The sequence below is a fragment of the Rattus rattus genome, chromosome 13, assembly GCF_011064425.1.
Source record: "Rattus rattus isolate New Zealand chromosome 13, Rrattus_CSIRO_v1, whole genome shotgun sequence".
Classification (NCBI taxonomy): domain Eukaryota; kingdom Metazoa; phylum Chordata; class Mammalia; order Rodentia; family Muridae; genus Rattus; species Rattus rattus.
In genome coordinates, this window is record NC_046166.1 from 40,581,263 (window position 1) to 40,591,801 (window position 10,539).

Below are 10,539 nucleotides of genomic sequence, written 5' to 3' on the forward strand. Positions count from 1 at the left end.
CACCTGGCACCTTATTAATTCGTGTGGCGCTGACTTCCTGTCTTTGACTCTCAGAGTGAGGTGAGTAGGTCTTCGTGACCCAGCAGTGCCAGCTCTGAACGTGCTTCTTTCTGGAAATGCTCTTGTCAGGTCTTTGGAAGACAGTCTGAGCTCCTGCAAGTTGGTCTCCTGCTAATCACATTCTCCAGACAAGTCAGGGCATGGGCACAGGGAGGAAGAAGAAGGGTCACCCTCTGAAGGAGGGCAGGTGGGGCTTGTGTTTAGATTTTCTGTGAAGAAAGACGCTCTATAGGATTATTAAGCAAATTCCAGAAGCTGAGTCAGCCACTGCAAAGAAGGAGAGATTCAAGGCTTCAGACCCAAAGCCTGTGTGTTTGCAAATCTCAGAATGAAAAACCCTTTGTTGACATTATTTAGGTTTATTTAATGTCCAACCCACAGAAGACGGAAGGTAGACAAGTCTTTGAGGAAAGCTGCTCGGCTCGCCCTACAGCTTTTTGGCCTTAGTCGCTGCTCCATGAGCGAGCCCTAGGCTCCCTTCCGGGCCCCCCTTTGAAACCCTATTACAGTAGGAGCAGCAGGGCTTCCTCACATCTGAGAGGAAGGGAGGGCCACTTCCGAAAGGATAGTATCTATATTTTTAGACTGAACTATGTGTTTACAATGATTTTCTCAGAAAACACACAGGTGAAAAGTATTTTGTGCAGAAAGGCACCCCTTAAACCATAGCTGATTTCACTTCAACATCGAGGAAGTGGTGAACAATTTACATTATTTCAAAGGTGAAGCAATTTTTTTAAAATGCTTCTTAGAGTAGGCACTTACCTTCTTCTTTCTTCTTTCCTGTGTGTGTGTGTGTGTGTGTGTGTGTGTGTGTGTGTGTGTGTGTGTGTTGAGCTTGCCAGTGAGTGCTTGTGTGGAGGACACAGCACAACTTTGAGTATCTCTTTCTGCCTAGCTCCACTGTGTTTAATGAGATGGTGTTGCCTTTTGGCCACACTGGCTCGTCAGCAGGCTGCCAGGATGTGCTTGTGTTTGCTTCCCTGGTGTCGGGATTACAGGCATGTGTCACTATGCCTGCTTTGTGTCACTATGCCTGCTCTAATGTGGGTGCTGGGGACCAAGCTAAGCTCTACACAGCAAGCGCTTTACCCACTGAGCCATGTCCTGTACTACAAGCAATTTAAACGTCTCCCCAACTAGCCTACAGGTAAATGAGACTCAGACTATGGTTTTATTATTTGACTTTGACAATTTTTGGGGAGGGTCACCCTTATTCCGCTTTTCTAACTGCTGTCCTGGCTACCTCACCATCAGTGTACTTCCAAATACTTGCTGTTTCTCCTGCCCACGTGTGAATGGTCCATCTTCCCACATGGCTGCTTCCTCCTCTCCTCCTACCCCTCCTCTTCACCTTGTAGTCTCTCCTCTCCTCTTCTCTTCTCCACTCACATTCCAGCAAGTCAAAAACCACCCATCTCCAATTCCTCCAGTCATTGGCTGTAGCCAATTTTATTTAACCAATGCTTTTAAATCAAGGAACAAGGTTTGCCCAACAATAGCTTGTGAGAATTGTAGGCCTAGATCTTCTGGTACAGAATTCAGCAACAGACCAAACCTCAATGATGGGCCCAGCCCACTCTGTTTCCTTTAAGTTCCCATGGCAGCAGAGCCCAGTGAGCAGTGTTTCTCCCTTTGGGGAGATGCCCTTCTGACATCTTCATCACTCTGCTGAGTGCTCAGGTTGCTTTGACATAATGCATACAATTTCAGTCACCCACCTAAAGTTCAGGAGAGGGGACAATGGCAGAGGAGAGACCTCCCAGGGATTGATATCATCAGAAAGTATAGTATTTCCAAGGAGCTGAGGCCCCAAGCATGGGTGTTGTTTTTCTCATATTCGATTTGGTTTGTAAGAAAGAGGCAGCACTTGCTGGAAAGCCAGGAAGCATTTCTCCCAGCATTCTCTCTGTGCAGGGGAGAGGCTTGAGGAGTATCTCTGGCTCTTGGTCTGAGTTCTGACCAGCTCCCTCTGCTGTAGGACTCTGTGCTACTGTTCTCTTTCTGGAATATTCTTCCTATCTTTCCAACAGGCACCCAAACCTGCCCCCAGCCTGTATACTCCACCCCTCCCCCAGCCTGTATACTCCACCCTCTCCCCAGCCTGTATACTCCACCCCTGCCCCCAGCCTGTATACTCATTGAGATCTTCTTCCTGTAGCTGCACTTTTCATTCTGGGCTTCCTGCTTGCTTAGTGCTTTCTCCTTGGACCACAGACTTCCCCATGACTAAAATCCTGTCCTGATAGCTTTTATGCAGCCTCAGCACTAACATTCACCCCTGTTACTAGTCAACATGCGATAACTAATACTGGTCGAATGACCAGAAAACATGAGCTTCAAAGGATTTGAGTTTTTGCTCGTTGTGACCAAGGTTTAAATCCACACGGAATCAAATGTACCAGTACTTGTTTTTGTTTTGTATTTATTTATTTGGAGTTTCTTTTCTAAGAGGAGAGGCAAGAGAGAGTGTTTGGCCAGTGCTGAGGGTAAGAGGAAACAGACTTCAATGTCATTAAGACAGACTTAAGCAGGTTGGACGGCAGCCCAGGGGGATATTTGCAGAGCTGATGGCCCAGTGCTGAGGACAGAGGATATGGAAGTTTTTAAACAAAGAGTTTATTGAATTCTGTGCCACAGTCAGCCTGGGAAGGTGGTACAACAGAATAGGTGGAGGGATGTGCCAGGGACAGGAACAGAAAGTGGACATAACCCACTGCTGCCTCCAGCCACAGGAAGTGAGTGGACTTCATGCTTAGCCTGAGCAGGCCTCTCTGAAGATCAGCTGTGTAGATCAAACCCAGAGCCAACACTCTAGCACCAAGCCATACACTGACTTCCATGTTTCCAAAAGCTCCAACCAATGTCGTCTTAGGGTTGGTCAAGGGTTACTCATCCAATTAGATATATTCATTTCTCCTTTTTGCCCAAAGGACAAGTTCAGGCTCATCAGTGTGACAAAGTCCAGTCACCCATCTCCCATGCTCCGTGTGCACAGACTTGAAAAAGCAAGTAGACTGAAGGAACTATCTCTGACATGAGCAGTGTAGACTGAAGATCACTAGCAGGCGGTGTACACGGAAGATCACTGGCAGGCAGTGTAGACGGAAGATCACTAGCAGGCGGTGTAGACTGAAGATCACTAGCAGGCAGTGTAGACTGAAGATCACTAGCAGGCGGTGTAGACTGAAGATCACTAGCAGGCAGTGTAGACTGAAGATCACTAGCACGCAGTGTAGACTGAAGATCACTAGCAGGCGGTGTAGACTGAAGATCACTAGCAGGCGGTGTAGACTGAAGATCACTAGCAGGCGGTGTAGACTGAAGATCACTAGCAGGCAGTGTAGACTGAAGATCACTAGCAGGCGGTGTAGACTGGAGATCACTGGCAGGCGGTGTAGACTGGAGATCACTAGCAGGCAGTGTAGACTGAAGATCACTAGCAGGCGGTGTAGACTGAAGATCACTAGCAGGCGGTGTAGACTGAAGATCACTAGCAGGCGGTGTAGACTGGAGATCACTAGCAGGCGGTGTAGACTGGAGATCACTAGCAGGCGGTGTAGACTGGAGATCACTAGCAGGCGGTGTAGACTGGAGATCACTAGCAGGCGGTGTAGACTGGAGATCACTAGCAGGCGGTGTAGACTGGAGATCACTAGCAGGCGGTGTAGACTGGAGATCACTAGCAGGCGGTGTAGACTGGAGATCACTAGCAGGCGGTGTAGACGGAAGATCACTAGCAGGCGGTGTAGACGGAAGATCACTAGCAGGCAGGGGAATTCATGGTGAGTTGACTCTCATGTAGATAATTGCACAGAGGCCTGGGAAGGGGCACCCTTGAGATCGGGCTGTGCCCTACCTGAAGTTACTCCGTATTGTTTAAAATGGTGGTTTTCCTGGCTGCCTGGCCACGGGAGACTCCACATCACAAGCAGCTTTTGACTTCATTTGTAGAGTGGAGCGTGGCTGTTCACAGGACAGCTACTGAGCAGCACCACTCAATGGCACAGGCTGGTAAGTGATTTACCCCTGGAGCATTAAAGGTGCCACCCTATAGATTTATCAGGGTGAACTGGGCTTAAGAGCTCACGGCAGTATCCACGTCTTCTCAAGAAAGCCAGGCCTGGGAACTTACTGGATGCAGCAGGCTGAGGAAAGGGTGCGACTTCCCATCTGGATTCCATAAAAAGGAGGGCACCTGACACTGATGACAATGACCGTGACCTGCGTGTGACCATTGAATGTGTACGTCAAGGGACCGGCAGTCAGAGAACGCTCTGCTATAGGGGAACTCAGCTATTAATGGGTGGTTGGTCCCTGATAATGTGGCCATTCAAATTGCTGTCTGTTTCTCCACCCATACGTCCATCTGGCCCTGATGCTGATCTGCCTGCCTGTTTCTCTGACTAGATTCAATCCGTCTTACCCTTGTCTTCCATGGCTTCGCCACATGTTGCAGCTCCACTTTGATCCCATAGCAGAGCCTCCAGAGGACCCCAGGAGACTCTCTGCCTCTCAATCATCTTCTCTGATCCCCAGAGTTCTTTAAACCTTCTTGAGTCTACGGTGGCTTCTTTGGCTCTTTACAACCATTATGTTACTTATGTATAGTGTAAAAATTGTCTGTGGGATGCGTAATGTGTGATTTATGTATAATTAACTAACATTAATTACTAATTAAGATTGGAATAAAAGAAATTGTGTTTGTCTTGGCCAGGGGTATCAAGGAAAGTGAGACTACCTTGTGAATTTATTGCTATTCAGTACGTTCTGACACCGTGGGAAGGCACCGTGTACTCATTTGTTTTGTACATAGCCTGTTCAGGACACTCTTTTATTCATTTGCAAATATTCCCTTGAGACTGCTACCTCCACAACATCCTAGAGACAACCTCAGCTAAAGGCTGAATGAGAAACTTGTGGGTGGAATTCTACCGTTTCGGGAGCTAAAAAGGAGCGGGTTAGCTGAAGTCCATCCACCCACCAGAGAGCAGCCCAGCCTGGTTTCCAGTTGAGCACAGGGTAGGACTCCAAAGCCCGCAGAGTTGAACACATGGTAGAAATGTCTTTAAGTTCAATTAGCAAGGGCCAGACTTGCCATGGTCTTCAAGTTAGCTGTTGGCTGAACCCAGAGGCTGGAAAGTTGTTTCCTTCCTGTGCTTCTGGTTAAGACCTGAGAACTTGGTTAGACACAGCAAAACCAACGATAAAAGCAGTTTTATGTTTTGGAATCGGTAAGCAGGTGAGCTGGTCTGCCTTGGGGGAAACCGTTTACTGCACATGGATCCCTGCCCATTTGTTCTTTTGTCATGCAGGTTTCGAAGGAGCATTGAGTAACTTTGTCAGGTCAGGGACTGATCATTAGATCTGGGAGTGACAAGGTGCCTTGTGTTAGACGGGTGTCTGGGTAACGTCGATATAATGAGAAGAACTCACAGAGGTCATGTTTGAGTCTCTTGGAGAAAAGAGATGCTGGCAAGGACTTCCAGCATCCGGAGAGGTGTGTCACCAGGCACGCAAGCCAGAAGAGTCTTACACTATCTTAGACTCACTCTGGAGAGGACATGACGTTTGAATCAACCATTTCATCGTAGTTATGAAAACTGACTATTGAAGAGTACAAGCTAATAGTGTAGTCAATACTTCCAGTATCCGACTGATCAGAGCCACAAAAGTGAGGATTTTTACAACTTAAAATAACCAGTTGCCTTCTCCGAAGGCGCATTCACACTAGGCGAACGCTTTGGTAATCCCTTGAGCACGGGCAGTTTGTCTGCACTCCTGCCTGTGGGAAAACGCCGGCTTGAGGACCCTACGAGACTCTCCCGAGGGTGTACTGCGACTTCCACACAGCTGTGTGTTCACTATGCAGAGTGGTTCCCTGTGCCTTTCTCCTGGTGCTTAATTGAGCAGAGGTGGGTGGTTTTACAGTGATGTTTTCCCCTTCTGCTTCGTGAGAATGTTGTAGACTAACTTTCCCCGGAGACTGTTTGCAGTCACAGAACAGCATTTGGTTCCAGTTGGTGAAGTATTTATGGATTCTAGAATCTCTTACCTGCCTTCCAAGACCTTCTGTAGTGTAACTCCAAGTGTAATTCCTGGCCTGTGTTACATTTTGGAACACATTGGCTAAGGTCTGTAACCTGCTGGGTGCGGGTGGGTGGGTGGATGGTAGGCGTGCAGATTGTAAAGGCATGGCATGGGTTGCTTGCTCTCCAATGCCGTGAGCTCATCTCCTCCTCATCTGGGCATCAGCACGCAGCCTTCCTATTTATTGTTTCTCCTTCATGAAAATCACCTCGCTGCTCTTTCCACACCGTGGGCAGTCTGTTGAGGTTCTAGAACAGGATCCCAGAGGCTGTGTCTATAAACACTGCGACTTTCCACAGTTCTGGATGCCGGGAGTCCAAGGTCGGTTTATGGTAGACCAGTGTCTGGTGAGATCCTTTCCCCAGCTCATGGACAGCCATCTTCTAAGACGTTCTTAAATGTCACACTAGCACCTACGATTTCAGCACATGAACTTTGTGAGGTACCAACTCCCAGATCCCGGCAGACAGCAAATGGCTCTCTTCGTTATGGGTGCTTCTCTGACTCCTTTAACCCTTACTGCTCTCTTACTCCGAAATTCCAAAATGGCCGTACTCACCTCCACACGATGGAGAGGCTACTCCAGCATCTTTGTTGTTGTTGTTTATTCTGGGCCTGTGAGTCTCGTATGTTCCTAATCTCTGCTCTTGACTGTGGATATGAACTAATTATCAGCTCCAAACTCTGACACTGACTTCCCTCCCATGCTGGACTGCATCGCGAGCTGAAGTAAACACCTTTTCTTCCTTGGTTTGCTTTCTTTTTGGTCAGGATATTTTATTACAGCAGCAAAATGAAAGCAGGACACGTTTCATTATGTATAGTGCACTTCTTTAATTTTACTTTTTCCCTAAAATTTAGAGAGCATGAGTGCGATGGATGTGTTTAATTACATTTTTAAATATTATAAAAGCACAGATCAGGATCAAAGGGCAGATTAAATGCTTTAGCCACACTGCTGGGTCCACTGGCTGATTGCCACCACTGTCGGTTGCTTTTGGCTTGGCAGGCAAGGGATGGTACCCAGAAAAGGGGGGACAGAAGACTCTTTATCGTGCCTATTTAAAAGGTGTGGTCAAGACCAAGAGATGGGGATGGAAGCCGGACACTCCCTTGTCACTAGCTAGCCTAGCCTGAAGAGAGAGAGAGAGAGAGAGAGAGAGTGAGTGAGGTGAGAGGACTCCACCTCCCCCACTCCCTCACCCAGCAAGAGCAGCCATTATAGAAAAGGTCTCAGGCAAAGGAACACCACAACTGCCAATGCTGGCCTAACCAGGAAAAGCATGAGAGTAAATACCCCATTGTCTCTCTCTCTCTCTTCTCCTGGCTTCTAATGACTCCTTCATCCAGATCCAGCTGGAAGAGGGCAGGAGAGCTGATTGGTACAGTCCTTGGCAGGGTAGCTCCTCGGGAGAGAGCTGGGAAGAGGGGGATGGGAGGAAAGATGGCAGGACTCCAGGTAGGCAGTTCCCCCACAGCCTCAGTGGTTCCAGTCTCTGATCAAGTCGCCCACAGCACATGTCGTTTGCAGGATGCCTTGGCGTTCCTCTTAGGTCAGATAAGTCTGCCTGCCTCTCTGTCGGGTGATCCCTTAAAGGGGAGGGCTGGAAGAGCAAGAGGCTCCCAAATGGATGTCTGTAGTCAGGATACCACAAAAGGGCAGATCTGAGCAACAGACATGGCCTGGAGGGGCACTTTAATACTTTGAGTCTGACTCATCAAATCTAAGTGGTAATCAGTTAGCTCCTGGGGCCACCAAGCCAGAAACTGTGAAAGAACAGCTCGCTCTTAATTAATACATGGTAACACATAGAGGCATTCTTCCTTCCTGGGAATACAGCACTTAAACTAGTCAGATCATATATTGAACCCACACTACTGAAGACTTGCTCAGCCATAATCCCTTCCCCAACTTGTATTGTGTGGTAATAACTCAAATGAACTACTTAGTCAGCAGGAAACTGTGTACAGTCATTTCCATGCCAAGCGTGGGGCCATAAAACTACTGAATGATAGCCCAGCGGTGGTGGCACACGCCTTTAATCCCAGCACTTGGGAGGCTGAAGCAAGGGGAACTTTGTGGGTTTAAGGCCAGCCTGGTCTACAGAGAGTTCCAGGACACCCAGGGCTACACAGAGAAACACCATCTCAAAGACAAAACAAAATAAAAACAAACAAAAATAAAACCACACACACAAAACAAAATAAAAAACCTTAACCAAACAACCGAACAATCCAACAACCAGAAAGATATGGAATTATATCAACACTATGACCAAGTAAATTTTGGAGTTTTTTTAATTGTTACCTCATTGCTCTTTACTTTTAGACATGGGACTCTTGGGGGTCAGTGGTTTACAGAGTGGACCACAAATCTTCCAGGTTGCGTTTTTCTAGGAGTTAGGAGAACAGTGCATCCGCAGAGAAATTGCTTTGCAGTCAAAAGCCCCAGACTCGTCAACAGAGAGTGACACACTCGTCTGTAATCTTCGGCAGAAACATAAGTCTTCTTCTTCAATGAGAAACATAATTCATAAGAAAACAAATGTTCGTTTGTCCAGGGACTGGAGAGATGGCTCAGAGGTTAAGCGCACTTGCTGTTCTTGTAGAGAACCAGAGTTCAGTTCCTAAGCATCCGTGTCAGACCACTCACGAGCCCCTGCTACTCCAGCTCCAGGGTATCTGACACTACCTTTTGACCTCTGTGGGCACCTGAATTCATGTGTTCTCCCCCTCCCCTTCCCCTCCCCTCCCCTCCCCCTTCCCCCTTGTGCACACAGATGATTAAAAAGTAATACATCTTTAAAAAGTTTTTATCAGAGGGTTTGTTGTATGTTGTATGTATGTATGTATGTATGTATGTATGTATGTATGTATGTATGTATGTATGTATTTTTGATTGCTTTGGTTTTTTGAGACAGGGTTTCTCTGTGTAGCCCTGGCTGTCCTGACACTCACTCTGTGGACCAGACTGACCTTAAACTCACAGAGATCCTCCTGTCTCTGCCTCTCAGGAGCTGGGATTAAAGGCGTGAGCTTCCACTGCCCAGTAGAGTTTTGAAGGCTGAGAAGTCCACAAATCAAGGCACTGTCAGGTTCACTGACGAAGGTCTGATCTCTGTTTCCAAGTTAGTGCTTTAAACACTGCATCATCTGCAGGGGAAGGGCATGGTGTCCTTGCCTGGCAGAAGGGACGAATTCCACAAGCGCCTGCATAAGGACATCTAATCCCATCTCTTCATACCATCGCATTGGCCCTCAGGTTCCAACACCTGAATTTTGGAGGCGACCCATTCCCACTGGCTTAGAAGAGGCTTGAAGACCATAGTGACTGGAGGACAAAGTAAATTTGTTGTCTGATGTCACAGTTTAGAGTCGACCCTTTCAGCTGGGTGATGATTAAGAGGAAGTTGGCTAAATGATCACCCTGAACGTTTTGCAGCGGTAAGGCATAACACTGTCTGTGTGAGCATAATTAGAACCTTTCTAGATGAAAAACATTTCCTCTGCTCTCCTTGCATAACCTCTGTCACCCCCTGCTCAGGATTCAGCTCTGCGTGTGAATCCAACACCTTGTCCACTCCCACTAGTGACAGCACAGCCGAGATGGTGAGCCTCCTGGCAGGTCTAAGCAGCCACAGGCTTCAGTCAAGCCCACCAACTCTTAACGTGAGTTTCGCAAATGTATTTTCGCTGTCGTTTTGATTTTGATTTGTCTTATGAGTTAGTTGTGGCTGAATCCTTGCCTTTTGGGAGTTCTTTATGTATTGTAGATATAAGTTCCTCATCATGTATGTAATTTGAACATATGTCCCTTAGCTAGGTATGTTTTTTTTTTTTATTTTTTTTGGTTATATTTTTACAGCCTTGGGATCCAGGATCTTCCTGTGTCAGCCTGGTTAGTGCTGGGATCGCAGGCGAATGGCTTGGAAGTCTCTTTGGATTGCAGGAGTTTCAGAACTTCACTCTTTTTTTCCCTTTTTTCCTCGTCTCGCACATGTTTGCAGCAACACGTCTGAGATTGGGATGTCTTATCTTAATCACTCTCTTGAGAACCTTAGAGTTTTGACGCTGACCTGTAGGTTAGGATCAGTTTAGATTGTATCTTTGCATACATGGGAGGGAGTCTTCCTTGCACGCACCCAGCTGTGACAGCACGAGTCATTCAAAGGCCCACTTCTCGCCGGCTCTATTTTGTAGGTGTTTTTATTATGAATAGTTGGTCGTCAGCCAAAGCGTTTGTCTCTGAGCTTTCCAATATTCCCTATTAAGCAGCAAGCCTTTTTTTCATCTCTGAGCAATACAGTCTTGATGCCTATAGCATATGTGTGTGTATTTTTATATATTACACACACACACACACACACACACACACACACACACACAATC